Source organism: Lactuca serriola, chromosome 9 (genome assembly GCF_051521515.1).
Source record: "Lactuca serriola cultivar US96UC23 chromosome 9, Lser_US96UC23_V15, whole genome shotgun sequence".
In the NCBI taxonomy this organism is placed as follows: domain Eukaryota; kingdom Viridiplantae; phylum Streptophyta; class Magnoliopsida; order Asterales; family Asteraceae; genus Lactuca; species Lactuca serriola.
In genome coordinates, this window is record NC_136416.1 from 164,805,752 (window position 1) to 164,824,510 (window position 18,759).

The window sequence follows — 18,759 nt, forward strand, 5'->3', positions numbered from 1 at the left end:
TGTCAACGGTCCTTGAGAATCAAGGAGTTGTCTTGTCATTACATTGACCCCATCATAAAAGATTGACATCTCTTGCTGCACATTTAGGTCATGTTGAGGGCAATTTCTGAGTAGGCCCTTGTACCGCTCCCATGCTTCGTATAGTGACTCCCCCGGTTGTTGCTCAAAGTTGGCTATCGCCTTCTTGAGTTTGGCTATCTTGGATGGCGGGCAGAACTGGTCCAGGAATTGCTCACGCATTTGAGCCCAAGTGGTGATTGTACCTGGTGGGAGTGCTTTTAACCACTCCTTAGCAGCTCCTTTGAAAGTGATAGGAAGCATCCTAAGCAAGACTGTATTTCTTGTGACATTTGGGACATTAAAGTAATCAGCAATGTCGTTGACTTCGTCTAGATGCTTAAAAGCATCCTCATGATCCTTCCCGAAAAATGGGATGTCCTTCAGTGCTGTCAATATGTGTCCCTTTAGTTCGAATGTGGCAGTGGTAGGAATTGCGGGTTGGACTAACCCAGGACCCATGTCATCTCGGATCCGCTTTTTGTATGCTCCCATGGACATTTCTTCAATCGCTGCCATCTCGTTCCTTGGCTCGTTCTCGGGTTCACTTGTGTGTTCTTCAAATTCTGGCTCGGTATCGCTTTCGGACTCGGTTTGCACGGGTGTGTGTTCCAAATGCTCAAAATTGCTCTTGTGCTTCGCTGATGAGCTGGACTCTCCCGTCTTCTTTCCCGACTTCCTAGAAAAGGCTGACTTCAATTCTTGCAAGGGTGTCTTTTTCTTGTGAAGTGCAGATTCGGGGTCTTCCAGTGGTGGCACCAAGTGTGTGTTTGAGCTTCTGGTCATGAACTCCTGCAACTTGCTAAACTAAAACGTAAAATTGAACTAAAATAAGAAAAACTAACTACCAAATAAAAATTTTAAAAATTTTGCCTGTCCACGTCGTGGCAAGTATATGGCCACGTCGTGGACTCTGTAAAAAAAATTTATTTTTGCTGAAAAATTAACTTTTTGTGGCTGTGTTTCCACAAAAAGGATCGATTAATTTAATGCAAATAATTAAACTACAAACTAAGCCGTTCCCCGGCAACGGCGCCAAAAACTTGATGTGCACAAAAGTACCCACTAATTTTAATATTTATAACCTAACAAACTTAGACTATCTATGCACTTATAGGCAGTGTACCTAGTCAGATTACAGTATAGCTTAGGTAAGTCGGGTGTCGATCACAGGGAACGGTGTTCTAATTAATTTACTTACTATTAAATTAACCTATTTTATTAACAGATTTAAATAAGGGTTTTATCTGATTTTACAAGATCAGATGAACTTAAATCCAATTCAATAAGTAAAAACACACACTCTTGTTTAGATTGAATCAACTTTTCCCTTATGGCTAGCTAACAATTACGGATTACTAAGTTGGTTTTTAATTATATTAGTAATTTAGTTCTATCTTACCAATATTTAACTAATTCATGTCAAACCATGTATGTTCACACATAATTAAACACAGAACCAATTATAGTTGAAAATATGCTATATAAGATTTGTTGTGTAAACGCAATTATGATCACAATTCTCGTTCTCTAGCACAGCTAAACTTTATTTATTCTAATTATTAACTAAGCTTGGTCAATCCTAGCTCTAACAATTCAATGGTCACTAAATTATTAGGTAAACAGGTTCATGTAGTTTAATGGTCACTAAGCTACACAGAACATGTAATTAAACAATTAGATAAACAAATATTAACATGCTAGGTCATACAAATCAAACACAAGCAAATTTTCACCAACTAAGCTTAATCCATAATCATATAACTATTCATAAGTTCAAAGCTTCATCTAGCTAAACAAGAGTAGCTAGATTCAGCTGCTCATTATAGTAATTAAACTAACACAGCTAAAACTAATGAAAGACATGTTCTAAAAATAAACCTTTACTTCTTTTGGTGTTGAAAACCCTCTTCCAGAGCCTTTCTTTCGTTCTTATTCGTCTTCTGGAACTCTTTTTCTTCTGCCAAAAGTCTCCCTTTTCGTAATAATCATCAGAACTTATATAATGCTTAAAAACTCGCGCCACGTCGTGGCCAGGTTGCGCCACGTCGTGGGCTTCAAGCAATCCGTATCCTTCAAGGAAATCCTCCGTGTCGCGATGCTTATCTTCTGAACACCCATGCCACGTCGTGGGCTTCATCGCCACGTCGTGGAATTAGCTCTTATCGTGAATTTATTATTTTCTTGTCTTCCAAGCCTCCCATGTTCCCCATTTTGTCACCTTTGGTCCCTTTCTTCGAAAATCCTTTGTATTGACTGAAAATAACAATTTAAACTCATAAGTATCATTATTCTAAACATGTTATCAATTTATTAATAAAAATGTACTTAAATACTGCCTAAAAATAAGTGTAAATATGGCAATATCAGCCATCTTCTATATGTGTTTTCACATCTAGTATTGACTATCAGGGGTTTAAAAAGTGCACTCTCTTCCCGCTCACACAGTGTGTTCACTTGTGTTGTTGTGTCAAGATGCAAGGTAATAAGATAGTAATAATTGTAAATGTTTTACACATTAAATACATATAAAAAGCTAAGCCATAATTATTTTCTGCTCAATTGTAAATGTGAAAGAAATGAAGATTACAAAAAGAGGAAATCCTTTTTTTGCTCAATTTCATTCCAGAGGTATGATTGTGTTTGGTAGACATCGCCTCATTCGTGAAAGAAATGGATTGTTTTAGCATAAAGTATTGAGATTTTTGAATAAAAAAATCAGGTGAGTTATATGTCAGTTTTGATCATAATTTCGACCTTCAAAAAGTAGAATGTGAAGCGGGCAGTTGAAGGATTTGGAGTTCTTATTCCTACCAAGGAGTAGGAAAATGGGTTAAAGATGCTAGGTAACTAAAGATTAAATGATAATTCTTGTTATATATAATAATAAAAAAGGTGTGGTATTAATATTATATTAATGTGTGGTATTATGTTGCACTCTCTTTTGTTCCATGATTTTTCAGAATCGCACCCCTAAAGACTTATATCTTTATACCACTTTTGTTGGAGGGAGTGAAAATCAACAACTGGCCAAAGCCTCGAGGTATTTTAATAAAAAAATTTGAATGTTTGTTAAATATCTAACATGCCCATATCCAATAAAATTGTTTGAATATTTGTTAAATATCTAACATGCCCATATCCAATTAAATATCTAAAATTGTTTGAATTCTTGTTAAATATCTATGTGGGTAATTTTCCCACTACAGGTATATATGTATTTAGTCATTTCATCTGTTTTAAATCCTCAAATAATCCATTTCATTTGTCAGGATTTATTAGGCATGCAAGAAGCATACACAGCACGCCCTGCGACAGAGGAGAAAATTAATGATCCCACAAATCCTAAACATTTCTGGCAATTCCGAAATAGTACTAATTTCTTTTATCATACCTTAGTACTACATTCATCATTGCATCTTAATAGATTTGTAAGGTTGATCTTACTCTGATTCTTCATAACCCCTTCCCTAATTCTCATTTCTTTTATCATACCTTAGTACTACATTCATCATTCTTCTTCTACTGATTTGTGAAGCAAATTGTTTTGAACAGGGTCTTTCTGATGAATTACTTAGACAAGCTACATACACAACTGCTAGACTTGGTACATTCAGGTACACCATTAATAGTTCATTAACAAAAAAAACACAAATTTATGGATTTTGGTTATTTATGTGACTCTTTAATTACTTGAGATACACTAAAAGTAGCATATTTTACAATCAGGACAAAAACTGGAATGACATCAGCAACATAAAGCATTACAGAAAGCCTTTGAAGTTTCCTAATTAGTAATGAATCTAATCTTAACTGTTCCAGAGATTCGTCCTACACCTCACATGGAAGTTTCTTCTGGAGTCAACATACTTATCACTCAAACAGAACCTCAAAATTCAGGTATTAGTTCATAAGGCATATATAACTTGAGATACATGTTCACACTTTTATCTTGGAATTTTAGGTCCCGAGCATCAAATAGAGAATGTGACTGCTTCTAGAAGTAAAGATAAAAAAAAAGGCCCTTGGAAACACACCAAATGTACAAAACAAGAGAAAAACAAGGGAAAGCCTTGAAAGGCCCTTGCATATAACCCTTTTGGTAAAATTCAAGTGTCTTATTATACCTAATGCCCATTCTTCTATAATCACAGGAAAAATGGTGCTTCTAGATAAGTTGCTTCCAAAATTGAAGGAATGTGATTCAAGGGTGTTGATATTCTCACATGTTCATACTTTTAACATTTATATTTATATTTGTTATGCAGCATGAAAGTATTGGTTTAATCAAGTCTATTTCTTATTATATTAAAAGAATTTGTGGTGTATTATAATAGATGACAAGGTTGTTGGACATTCTAGAAGATTATTTGATGTTTCGAATATAAATTTAATTTTGTAGGAATCCACAAGTGGATTTGTAAGCTCAGGATCGTGCTCATATAATTGGGCAGAAGAAAGAAGTTCAAATGTTCCGATTTTGCACTGAGGAAGGTTGTACTGATGATGTCACAGTGAGAACCCAAATCCAATTAGAAGCCATGCAGTCTAGGCTTGCAATGCAACATTTAGGTGATCTTTTGCTAGAGCTTGGTCGTATAATGCCCACATTGCATATTGGAGAGTCTCCCGTATGTTTTTTTCTTTGCACTACAATAGTTATATATAAATATTGTCATTTAGTCATGTACAATTGAACTGATTAAGGTCAATACTACAGGTGGTTGGAATTGGACCTAAAGTTGGTTGTTGATATAGGAATAGTGGGTGCTCACAATGCAGGAAAAAGCATGTTTTTAAGTGTTATTAGTGTTGACATGTAGTGTTGTTTGTTATGTAATGTTAGGTAACTTATTTGACATGTGATATCTTTTTGAAATGAATTATTGTTCTTATGTATGGTATTTTATTTTGTATGACATTAAATTTATGAAATTTATGCAATGGATTCTATTTTTTGTATATGATATTTTATTTTCTATTATGAAACATTAAATACAAATTTAATTTGAAAATAAGTAAATCAATAAATACTATTTTTTTTAACATTTAAAATTATGATACGCAAAAATGTGTGTCATCTTCATTTATGACATGGCCTTTCTTGACAGGGGCTTTCTTGATACGCACTGCGTGTCATTAATACGCGCGTCGTAAGGTTATGACATGCGAATGCGTGTCGTCTTCCTTTATGATAGTGCCTTCCTTGATACGCATTGCGTGTCGTAAACGCGCGTCGTAAATGAGCGTCGTAAATGCGCGTCGTCTATAGACGACGCGCAAAAACGCGTCGTCTCTCTTTATGACAGGGCCTTCCTTGACGCGCATTTGCGCGTCGTCTGAGCCTTTTACGACGCGCAATGACGACGCGCAATGAGCGTCGTAAAAGGCTGTTTTTCTAGTAGTGTTTTAAGTCGCATAACCCAAGATTGGGTACTCATTCGAACATATGGCTCTATTCTAATCCCACAAAAAGAAAGGAATATGGAATACAAATGAATCAAATCTTTTAAGGTTATCAAATCTTGTATATAATTCTATCGCATGTAATTTCCCATTTATGAAACATTAGCACAATTTCCTATCTTACTTTACTGAAAGAGAGATAACAAGTGTGTCATCAGATCGACACTCCTTGAGATTTGATGTATGAAAAAGCATCATGCACGTCATTTAGCTCTTAAGATAACTTGATATAAATATCAGGACCAAATTCAGTTAAGAATTTCGAAGGTCCTTTGAGTTGCGGTTTAACTTGACTCGTTCTCTAAGCCGGATCATTTCTCTCTAGGGGACAGATTTTAAAGTTACATAGGCTCTGACTTGGAATTCAAGACTTACATTTTTTTTGTTGACAAAGTTCGTTTGTCGTTCATGTACATTCTGTAAACGTTCTCAGGTTCACATAATCTTTTATGTAATCTCTTGTGTGATTCATGGATTAGAATACAACGCATCACCTGCATGCTCTTTGTTCAATTTCACATTTTCATTCATTGCTCAACATATCGAGTATTGGAAATTGCATCTGTATAAAGCCTCAAACGGTTTGGCCTTGATGCCGGTGTGATAACTATTGTTGCAGGAAAAACTCAATTAACGAAAATGAGTATTCCATGCAATATCCAAAGTCTATCATACAAGTTCACAACATATTATCCAAGTCAGGATGGTTATTTTTTCGTGACCATTAGGGATGAATAGTTATGCTTATGTCTAAGTGCGTACCCAAAGATTTAGATGATTGTCAAAATTGCTAGGTGAATCTAATATCTTAGTGAGAGATGACAGAGATCAACACCTCGTGCAGTCTGGTGATTTCTTTGGCAAGGACTGGTCAGCTTTTCCATTTCACATGGTTCTTAGATTAGTAGGCAGTGGGAGAACTTAGTCAATCTTTGGACCACCACCTAAATAAAATCAAAACCATTAGGTTTATTAGGAAGCTTTGGTATAAAGTCCATTGGCGTTGGTTCCCACTTTTACTCGGATATTACTTATTGTTATCCTAATATTGAGTGTTTTTTAATGTTTTGCCTTTGATACATGTTTGTTATTTTTCCACTCCATCGGTAATATATGCTTTCATGCATGTTCACCACTTCTATTTTCTTTAGATATAAGCACAATAGGTCAGATCCTGGAAGGATGGGACACTTTAGTTTGTGAGCTTTGTCCAAGACTATGCACTTGTGTTCACTGACTTAGGCATACAAATTTGGTTTATAAAGTATCGCGTCCCGTCATCCCTAAGTTTGACCTGTTTATCCAATTTTCACATAGCTTCACTCGCGAAGCTTTTCGCTCTCAGGGTCTCGAGTAAAACTTCTCAAATTTAAGTTGTAGGTTGTGGATGGATATTCATAGTTAATATTTGTACTCGGCGGGTTTGGTACATTCTTTTCAACTAATGACATTTGCTACTATCTCAATTTCATTACAATGTTAATGAATCTCACATGTCATGATAATAATAAATTTTTCATTTATGTCATTCAACTAAAAGCATAGGCAAAAACCTTGTCTCAATTCATCTATATGCACCTCAATCCTTTATATAGATGTCATCGTATACAAACAAGTTCTCTGTTCTTTTAGAAAGGTAGGATTTGTGTGTTACACCATAGTTGTTCTAACTTCTATAATATAATCTCTTGCTTATTTCTCCAGTTGGACTTTGTTTCTTTTGTTGCTAAAATTTCAACATTCATTCTTTAGGAAGAAATCTTCAGTAAATCGTCCACATTTGATCAAATCCTTCACATTTGATTTAATCCTTCACATTTTATCAAATCTTTCTCATTTGATTAAATCCTTCACATCTTATCAAATCCTTCTCATTTAATTAAATCCTTCACATTTCATCAAATTTTTCTCATTTGATTAAATTCTTCACATTTTATCAATTCCTTCACATTTGATTAAATCCTTCACATATTATCAAATCCTTCTCATTTGATTAAATCTTTCATATTTCATCAAAAATTTTCTCATTTGAGTAAATTCTTCACATTTTATCAAGTCCTTCACATTTGATTAAATCCTTCACATTTTTTTAAATCTTTCACATTTGATCTTTAGGGTAGGAAAGAAAGTTTAGGTTCTTCCCCGACTTGTCATCATAAATGACCATGTCTTTCTCGTGGGGTAGGTTTAGTCATATTGTTTTCTTGTGCTACAGATCTATACATAATAGGGAGGTAGCTAATTCATACATATGATAGTGTGAAAGCTTCAGCTCGAAACTGGTATGAAGTCTATAAGTAAAGATCGATCGTTAATGGTTACTTTTTCAGTTACTAGGGGTCGTATTTGACCTTACGTGAAACAAATAAAACCGTGTCATAAAGACAACGATATTGGACTTTCAGTGACATAAGCATGAGATTGGCGTGAAAAACATGATTTGCTAAGTGTTAGGATGAAATTATTAAAATTTCACGAGTAGATTTCTGACAGCTCACTATTTGTCTCCATTTTACAGGTTTTCTCTAATCTACTAGTTTCTTGACTCATAATAGGTTTAAGTTTGGCGTTTGCAAGGATTTCTTTTCATAACTGAATTAGAAGTTCCTCGGTATACAATTAGTTAACGAGAAACACACCGGTTACTATTAGTGGTTCCTGGTTTTCATTCCTTGTTTCGATTGTGATTGCCCTGACTCGAGCTGTAATCTCCTGGTTCTTTAGTCTTGGGCAGTTTCTATCAAAATTCCCCTTTTCATAACAAGATGTTCTTCCACCAATGCTTGCTCTAATTTCTGCATTTCATCTCTTGGTAGCATACTCCTATGAGCATCACTTGTAGTGCTTCTCAAGTCGTGGCATAAGTAGAGTCGATGCCAACGATTTACACATATTATATAGTTCTACCTGGTAAAATTTGTGTCCTTAAAAGTGTAGGTGGCAAACCTAAACATGATAGTTTTCTGTACATGAACAAACATGGAATATTGATTCTATCATTTAAATCTAGAGTGGCAAATCCAAAACTTCTTCCTTTTCGTAGAAGTATCTGGGTTGGTGGTTCATGAGTTCTTCGTGTGTTCATGTCCTCTGGACATAACTATTATTTCTATGGTTGTTGATTCCAATTCTACTTTGCTCAGAGGCGTTGTTGATGGGATTTACACAAACAAACATCCTATGTGCTCATGCAAGCCCTAATGCTTGGATCTAGGCTTCTCTATTGTACATGCAAAGAATCCAAGACTTTCAAACCCTAGATCTAGCAGAATGATTCGAAATTTAACTTAACAAATCAGATCTAGAAGATTACCTCTTGTTGATTTCTTGATTCCTTCTTAATGTTTCTTGTCTTGGAGCTTAGAGTCACTAGTGTAACTCCTCTAATGGCTTACAAACACCAACTAGCAAGAAGGCAATTATGAGAGAGAGGAGGGAATGCTAAAATTGGCCTAGGGTTTCTCTTGAGATCAAGTGCAGCCGAAAATTGCAAGTGGAGCTCTCTATTTATATTGTAGGCTGCTAGGGTTTCTGCCAAAACCCTAATGGACAACTTAATCACCAAGCAGCCCATGGAACCTTCTGGAATATGGCCTTGGACGAAAATATGATGATCATTCATTATAATTTCGTTCCCCCTTAGTCCATTAGGTTTCCCAGTCCCAAACTCAACTATCATACATTTGACAGTTTATGCCCCTTTATTTAATAAATCTCTTTTAGTCACCAAATTAATTCCTAATTAATTTATGACCAATATTAATCAAATAATATGATTTCTCTTTTAATATATTATTCTTATAATATATTAATAAATCATAATATCTTCTCTCTCTCTCTCTCTCTCTCCATAAATTACCCTGTCAAGTTGCTATGGTAAAGGCAGCCCAAAAGGACCATGCACAACCGGGTCAAGTACTTACCAAATATAGTTATTGGCTTAGACACTAATCCAATGGTCTCCCACTTGGATAGGTCTAGTAACTATAATGTAAGCATATTTCGATTAGCAATCGTAGCTCTCATAGACGTTGTCGAACTCTGATCTTATCAATACTTTGTCCTTTAGATAAGGGATCGTACAATCCTCTGTTCTAGATATCGTGCGGACAATCACATGGAACATAGTCATACTTATTGTCCAACAATATGTTTCTCAATCTCAGCATCATTTGACATAGAACTTAATTGAACACATCAATTCAGTCCTGACCGGGCCCGACATGTAACGCCCGGGTTTCGGGGCTAAACATTTTTTAGACAATGTAATAGTCTAGGTCAACTATTGTAACTTTTTTTGAAGTAATAAAGATGATATATTTGAATACTATGTGAATTATGTGTATTTATATGCTTATTACTTATTTTATAAAATTTTTGATCAAAATTTTTGATCAAAGATTGTGCAAATTAAGGATCTCTTAATGCATCGGCCTTACGTTCTGGCCATTCAAAGTGTTTAAGAACTGCCCTCTCGTCAACCTTATTTTTTTCAAAAAAAAAATATTAGATTGTATCAATTGATCTTGAGGCTAAATGCAAGAAAAATAGCATTTTAGTTTCATATGTTTGTTAATTTATTTATTATAACATTCCTATTTTCATTTTTTTTTCTTTTATGGTTACTTGAAAAAGACAAAAATTGTACCCAATTATATTGATTTCATTCAAATACAAAGAAATTTTCAGTGTTGTAATTAAATAAATTTATTTTTTCTAAAAAATGAAAGTACAATAATATAACTGAGTACATTCTTTAGAATACAATGTCATAATAAGATTAAAAAAAAAAGGGAATACAATGTTGTTGTAGAAAAAAAAATGGAAGTGAGATGGTATAATCGAAAATATAAATAAATAAATTGTTATTTCTTGCATTTATTCCTTATTTAAATTTGTTAATAACTAATAAGAATTATATGAAATGAATAAGCATTAAAAAAAGATTAAAGAAATAAGTGTAAGTTTACCAGGCAAGAGAGTTTATCATCAAGCCATTTAACAAAGGGCACGACATCTTCAATATCTATAAATGATGCATTCTCAACTTCTTTGATCAAAAACTTTATAAAATCACCTTGTGTTTCCTTACGTACTGGACCATAAATAATCCACGAGACAACTGAAAAGATCGTGCAAATTAAGGATCGATTAAAGGCTACACGTGATCATCCAAAGAGTTATGCTGACGTAAGACGTAAGCCTTTAGAATTCCAAGTTGGAGATAAAGTAATGTTGAAGGTCTCTCCTTGGAAAGGCATATTTCGATTCGGGAAATGAGGCAAACGAAACCCAAGGTATATAGGAACTTTTGAAATTCTAACAAGAATTGGTTCTATCGCATACCAACTCAAGTTGCCTCAAGAACTAAGTAGTATGCATGATGTTTTTCACATATCAAATATCAAAAGATGTCTATCCTATGACACTCTTGTTATACCTCTCGACGAGATACAAGTCAATATGAAACTCAACTTTGTAGAAGAACTTGCCGAGATCATGGATCGAGAAGTCAAATGATTAAAGCAAAGTCGTATTCCCATAGTGAAAGTTCGATGGAACTCATTACGAAGGCCTGAATTTACTTGGGAACGTGAAGATCAAATGAAAGAAAAATACCCCCAACTATTTGACAAAACCCCATCCATAAGATAAATTTAGAGACGAAATTGTTCTAACAGGGGGAGAATGTAACACCAGTCAAAATAGGTCAATAACAATCACATGTGATTATGCCAATCATGTAATGTGATTTTATTAAACTAGTAATGTGATAAACGTACTATGTAGTTCATGATAACTTCTAATACAAATTTGAACTTTCTTTATAATACAACTCAAAATATACGTCCATACGATTCCAAAAATATAGAGAACGTCTGAATCTGACTTCGCATGAAAAAGTTATGATAAACCGAACACTATAAATCTCTATAATAAGAGGAATTTAAAATAGACTTAGAATTAACTATTGGAGTCTAAAAGAGAGTTGTAGTATTCGTAAATACCTGCGCGTGGATATAAAGAATGTCAAAAACGGAGTTCTTATATAAAAGTTATGACCTTCTGAAGATACAGTTGTCAGAAACCCTAATCCGACTGATCTCACGACGTGAGCATAGAAACTCACGACGTGAGGAGTCAAATTGCCACATTTTGGACCTAGAAGGTGCGTGGAGAGGCTATAAAGGGATAAGTTCTAAGCTCACAACGTGAGCAAGGATATCTCACGACGTGAGGAGTCATATGGCTACCTTCTGAAGCTAGGGACGCAAATGGCAAGTCTACGAGGTGAGCAGGCTTGGCTCACGACGTGAATTTTATAAACTCACGACGTGAGAGGCCAAAAACCTTCCTATAAATAGCAGGTCCGACTTCAGCTATTCCTACACCTAAACTTCTTCCCTTTCTCTCATTTGCTGAAGCCCTCTTGTATCTCGAGCCCGACGGCCTCGTACCACTGACCGTTTCTGCTTAGATTACATAAAATCACACTAATAGGGTGAGTTTCACGGCCCCACTTTCTAATATTTTCGGGGGGGAAACGCATGCTGAATATTGTATATACGTTACTATTATCTCTATATGATAGTATATTAGTATCAACGTAGATAGTTATATTAACCGGGATATAGTTGTTCTAAATATAATATTTTGAATATATACAACTATTATCAACTTGTTAGCATGTTCTTGTATTAATGTAGATCTTTAGTTATACTTAGGATTCTATATATACGTTGTGTGCGATATAGTTCGAAGTTATATTCGGAAGTTCTATATGTTAAAATGTATGTTGCTATTATTGGTTTGTCAAGATAAAACTTGGTATGCTATATGTTCTTATTGTTGGTTTTATAACAAGATAAAACTTCGTATGTTATATATTGTTATTTTTGGTTTTATGTTAAGATAAAACCTGATTTTTCCTCAAGTTATAGCTGGTGTACTGCCTAAAATAATATGAACTTAGGAGTAATGTTTAAAGGCATAATCTAATAAATTAGGGTTTTAGACATGAAAATGCTTTTGTTGTTAGAGCTATAGAAAGCCGTCGAAGTCTACATGAGTAATTGTATTCATTAACTAAGATTGGGGATCTTAGCGGAAATCCTCTGAACTGTAATCTTTAATCCCGTGTGAGCGAGGAAGTCGTGTATAATTAGTATACGGGTTGACAACCCCACTTATGATTGTTAGCTACAATCAACTATAAGCAAGTGACGAAATATCCTTTTACTTGTTATTGTTCCGGCATCTATGAAGCGTGCAGTGTTGTTTCTCATGGAAATCATGAGTGTGTTGTTTCTCATGGAAATCATAAGTGTGTTTTATCAGAGGTATTATGTCGTAGCAGCGGTTACAGGCTCATGGTAGCAAATTGTTAGAAACATTATACTTTGTCGTATACAAATATTAATGTTAAGTATATGTTTCCCCCTACTTATACCTTAGGTTCAAGGAACGTTTTAGTATAACACCTAATTGATAAGTAGACTATTATACCTAATATATATACTAAATGTTGGAGCTTCAAAATGATACTTTCAAAAACTAAACTTTTGAACTTAGAAAAAGTATTATTTTTATATGGAGTCAAAACCTGTGAAATCACCAAATTTATGTTGACGTATTTTAAAATGCATGTGTTTTCAGGAACTTGAAAAGCTAGTATGTATTCGAATTGGAGAAGTTTTACTATTACCTTTCTGTTTATTCAGAAGTATAAAATAGTCGGATATTATGTAATAGGTTCTAGAAAAACAGTAATGTAACTTTCAATCATCAATAAAGGTATGTATTTTCTTTAGTACTGTTCAATGTATGTTATATATAACTGTGATACGAAGAATGACGTTACACCACCCGGTGTTTCCGCCGACGGCCGGGGTGTGACATTGCTGAACCGGATAACCTCGTGCCAACTAACAAAATACAATCTTAATCAACAATTATCCCGATAATCCAAAATCCGAGGCCCACTCCATAAACCAACTTCCTAAAGGGTAAAAGACCATTTTACCGTTTCCTCATTTGGCTTAAAACCAAGGCCCGAACCAATCACACAATATCCCAAGATGGAAACCCAAAGCCTAAAATGGCCCAACAAGGCCCAAAACCAAATCTCACGTCGTGACCAGCCTTGGTCACGACATGAGAGCTCACTCAAATACATCCCAACTCATCAAGACTCAACCTAGCCGACTTAGCCAAGGAAAATTCAACATGGTTGCCCTCATGTCGTGAGAAACCTTCTCACATCGTGAGCCTCAAACAGATAACCAGAAACGGGGCCAAACGCTTCTCAAGTCGTGAGAACATTCTTATGCTAAAAATCCAACTTTTGAGTCCTAAAACCATTAAGCTTTCAATCCTAATTCTTCCAGAAGCTAACAAGGACTCTAGAGTCCAATAAAAATGATTACTTGGTGGACATGCATCCCCAAGCATGTCCTAAAACTATCTTAGGTCAAAATGACAAGAAATGGCCCCAAACTCAAACAAGATTCATAAATTATAACCATACTTCATATCCATAAGACTAATCATAGAGAATGACTCATTGATCCATAAAGTTGCCAACTTTATGGATCCCATGCATGCAATCCATCATAAACATGCAAAAAGGAGCTTAGAACTTAGATCTAGCAAGTTGAGCTCATAAAGATTTGATCTTGGACACTTACAATGGTCCAAAATGTGCACAAGATGATGATGATGAAGCCTCCTTGCTGAACCAACACTCTAGAACTTTCCTTCTTCTTCTTTTAGCCACCAAAACACTATAATGGATCCAACATCAGCAAGATGGATTAGAGTTAGGTTTTCTAAGTTAGTGGAATGTGGAGGCCTAGAAATCAACCCTAAAATTGATTTAAGGGGGCTTAAATATGTGGGAACCCTAAAAATTTGTGGGCTTGGGCTACAGCGAACCTCACGTCGTGAGCTATTATTGCTCACATCGTGAGCTTAGTCCCGTATAGAATCTTCATGCAGCCCTCCTCACGTCGTGAGCCTCCATGCCTCACGTCATTTAGACCCCTTTTTCCAAAATCCAACCTTTTGACCCTCTAAAAGTCTAATTCGGTTCATCCAAGAAAACAGATGTTACAAAAACGGTTTTTAAAACATTGTTGGTTTCAGATTGTGAGATTGGTTGATAGAGCTGGAATGAAATGGGCATTCAATCATTTTTAAATTCAAATATAATTCCAAAACTACCATAGTATAGACAATATTTTTATCCAACCTAGTAGTTTATAACGATATCTACATTATACATAAAATTTAGATGAAATTGATAATCAATCAACTAAAAATCACATTACCAAATATCCTAAAATAGATACCATGAAACTGAGAAAGTCAAAAACCACAACAAAAAAAATTTAGAGTTAAAAATCAACTTTTATTTTTCAACAATATTTTATAGTCTACATTTAATGGTGAGTTAGTTTTTCCATAAACAATTTTTCAGTATTTTAGGGAAAATTGAAATTCGTTTTCTTTTTCTAGTTTTTTTGTTGACAGTTGGATTGTTCACGAAGGAACACAATCGTTGGGAATGACAAGTATAAATACATGTGTTTGACCCTCGTTTTTGTTCATTCTTTCCCATTCTTCAAGTGTAATCATAGAATTGATGGGAAGAATTCCAAGAATCGTTAACTGTAATTCTTAGAATCGAGGAGGTCCTAAGAGGATCTTAGTCATTCAAATCCATCAACGACTGTAGTGGAGACCAATTATTCTTAAGGACGGTGATATAGTAGCATCTTAGTTTTTCAGTAATATATTTTCGATTCTATTTTCGTACTCTAGGCTAATTATCTTTAAAGGGGTGTTTGGGATTCCTTTTCAAGAGGAAAAGTCATTTTTGTAAAATACTTTTTTCAAAAGATGTTTAAAAAGTATTTGGGATTTCTTTTGCTTTTACGGCCTCAAAAGTTCAAAAATATACAAAAAGTCAAGTATGTATTTTGTAAATGCTAGTTTTTATGCTTTGGTAAAAATTGGTTATAAAAATCCTTTTACACTTGCCAAATAACTTTTTCACTTGTTTTTTAACTTTTTTAAAAAGTTAAAACCAAAAAACTGATTTTAAAAGGAAAAACAAACCCCTAAGAATTGATCCTATTTTTTCAGGAATATATTTTCGATTCTATTTCCATACTCTAGATCCAACAGGGTACACAACTAGTTTTGGAGAATTGTCTTTTTGATTTTGTCACCACTAATCCGTTTTCCTCACTTGCTTCTTGATGAGGTAAGTTTAAAAATCCTTGGCCTAATATCTAACTGATTTAAAAGAACCAAATATAATTGCATGTACTAATAGTTGGCTTCTTCCTACTTCGTTTTTAATAGAGTCGAAAGCTTTTTGCTAGTTGTTTTCAATAAATGTTTCTATAAAATTTTATTATATTTTATGTTCTTAAAAAGAATATATAAGTACTGATGGAACACACGAGAACAAAGATCATTTAAGCATTAACCTTGATACTAAGTTCAAACATACCAAAAACACATACATAACCATAAAGATACAACGATCCATTTACTAAAAAGATACAACAATCCATTTACCACATGCAATCAAAACGCTTAATACCTAAAATCCGATAATAAAACCCTAATCAGCTAAATATCAAACATGGCAACAAAATGATTAGTTGCCGTAATTAAGCTTTAATCAGCTATCATTCAAATACCATCCATGACTTGCTGGATTATTTGTTTTGACTCCTGGAGCAAACCGATACTCTTTTGGAGCCTCTCCCTCTCTGAGGCCACCGAAGTCGGTTCATCCAGCATCTTCTCCATACCACCCCCACGCACCATCACCTCATTTACAATCTCCTTTTCCAACTCACTGTTCACCATTTTTTGTATCACAAACCGAAGCTCAAGAGCTATCCAATCCACCATTCTTCCCAAAACAATCTTCCAGTAAGCCATCATCCTCATTTTCAAGTCGAAAGCTTGATCTCTTTTGGTTGCTGGAACATTTACTAGATGTGTGATGCCAATAGAACCACAACCTTCCATTGAAAATGAATAACGATTGGTGATTGCCCTCAAAAAATCATCAATCTGCCCATTAACATGTTCCAAGAAGCTATGAAATTGGGGTCACAAGTGTAATCTGTTACTTTTTCCATTTCAATCATCTCAAAAACCCTTTCCACCAACTTCTCCTTCATTCTTAACATCACATTCAAAGATGCTTTCTTTATGGAAGGAAGAAGTTGTGGATGATTCCCACAATGATCCATCAAGACTCTAGCACAAACAATCTCAAGATAGCCCCATACTTTGTTTAAGAAACTAATGGGCAAATCAGAGACATCGTTCACTTTCTTCTTTAGCAAATACTGAAAAGCCGAGTTCGAGAGAAAAAAAGGCAACCGAATCCCATTTGCTTCCTCCAAAACCAACATCTCCTCAACAAGAAAATTTTCAGAAATTTTGTCACTTTTGTGGAGTTCTTTTGTAAACTCATCCAACATTTCAGCCAATCGAGCATTACAATGCATTTCTTTATCATCATACTCAAGCTCTCCTCGAATCAAGATCTTTTGAAACGTTTCTTTTAAGGACCCAACGATTTGCATAAAAGCAGCCATTGCATCGGGAATACTAGTAAGAATCCGGGGTAGCTTGTTGAGTTCCAAAACCGAAGCATTAAGTCTCTCATTGATCTTCTTAACAATGTCCGGCAAACACTTTGATATGATCATTGATTGTATTTCCATAAGTCTACGTGCCAATACAGGAATACCTATAATGGACTTGTCCATCTTAGACAACAATGGGTGAGTTTGAAAGAGTGTGGCTTCTTGCATTCGAGCCTCTTCATAGGTTTCATCTTTGATCCGGTTTCTCACACAGATATAGCCAAGTCCGATGTTGACATCATTTGACGTTACCTTCTCAAGTAAGCCCTCCGGCGACTGATCGGATTTGGTTACCACGGCTAAAGTTCGTTGTCCGGTGCTGTCAACACGTCGTGACATGCAAATAGATTCACAGGTTGCAAAATCAACATTTGCAGCAAGAACATTCAAAATGATACTCTCTTCAGGCTTGATGTGCTCCATTATCATATCTGAAACATTCAAAAAGTAATTATAAAGCACATGTATTTTTTCTAGTCTGCATAGATTTATAATACTTATAATAAACGAAATACCTGAAATCTGTTCGTAAATGTTTTCCGGTTGATCACCCACAGCAACCCGAGCTATTCCGGGCAAATCAATCATGGTGAGATTTGGAACACCATTCTTCTTGACGACTAAAGTTAAGGGTACATTTGATATCCCTTTATTATCTCCGGCTATCTCCACGGTGGCCTTATCGATGGCATCCGAAATCTGGCTTTCTTCCATGATCGTAACCGATTTTTTCTGATACTCCAGAAGGAGTTCTGGGACAGGATCTGGATGGTTTTGAAGCCTCATGATAAGAGGTTTGTACAGATGTTCTGTCCACGCGGTAAACTTATGCCGGCAAGCGACTCTAGAACGCTGGACTTGCCGGAGGACTGGTCACCAACAACGACGATGGCTGGAAGAGGGATGCCTTCTTGGGTGACTTTGAGACGACGGAGCTTGTCGACGGCATCAAGAATGGGACGTATTTTATCGTTGTAAGATGAAACGATGGGCGGAAACTGCGGTTTGTGATCTTCGGTAAAAGGAAGAAGTATTACCTCACCGCCGTTGGTTGTTTTGGTGCTGTTGTAAACTGGAACCATGGTGTTGCTCTTTTCCGCCATTGCTGCCGGGACTGAAAGTAGAGGAAGAGAGGAGAAAGTACAGTTACTGGGAGGAATCGTGTACGTGTTTAGAATATCAAATCGTTCTCAGGCTTTATAGGAAAAGTAAACCTTTTGAATCAGAAAGAATCATATCTGAAGATTTTCAATTTCCTTTTTTTTTTTAAATAAAAAAAAAACCTTTGAAATTATCTTTACTTAAAAGAATTAACTATAATGTTTATTTCGAAAGTAAGTGATTTAAATAGGGCTAACAATTTTCGACACGACACGTGACACGATACGAAATAAATGGATTTGGGTTGGCGGGTCATATATGAGTTTATGTTCCAAATCCGCCAACCTGTGACCCGCCAACCCGACCTGTATATTTAAATGGGTCGTGTTTGGGTTGACATATTTTGACCCGCCAACCCACGACACGCCAACCCGAACAAGACACGATTGTCAGGCCT

The 18,759-nt window shown here is 35.3% G+C and overlaps 1 non-coding gene and 1 pseudogene across 2 annotated transcripts; one reads left to right on the plus strand and one right to left on the minus strand.

Moving 5' to 3' along the window:
- The first annotated feature begins 85 nt into the window (after positions 1-85).
- On the plus strand, positions 86-192 carry LOC145077466 (small nucleolar RNA R71). Its single transcript, XR_013693208.1, has one exon. It is a non-coding gene; the product is annotated as a small nucleolar RNA R71 (small nucleolar RNA).
- Positions 193-16,035: 15,843 nt separating this feature from the next.
- Positions 16,036-18,351, minus strand: LOC145074151 (dynamin-related protein 4C-like; annotated as a pseudogene). Its single transcript, XR_013691725.1, has 2 exons — positions 17,717-18,351; positions 16,036-17,632 (listed from the first exon to the last, which is right to left on the minus strand). The product of XR_013691725.1 is annotated as a dynamin-related protein 4C-like (transcript).
- Positions 18,352-18,759: the final 408 nt, after the last annotated feature.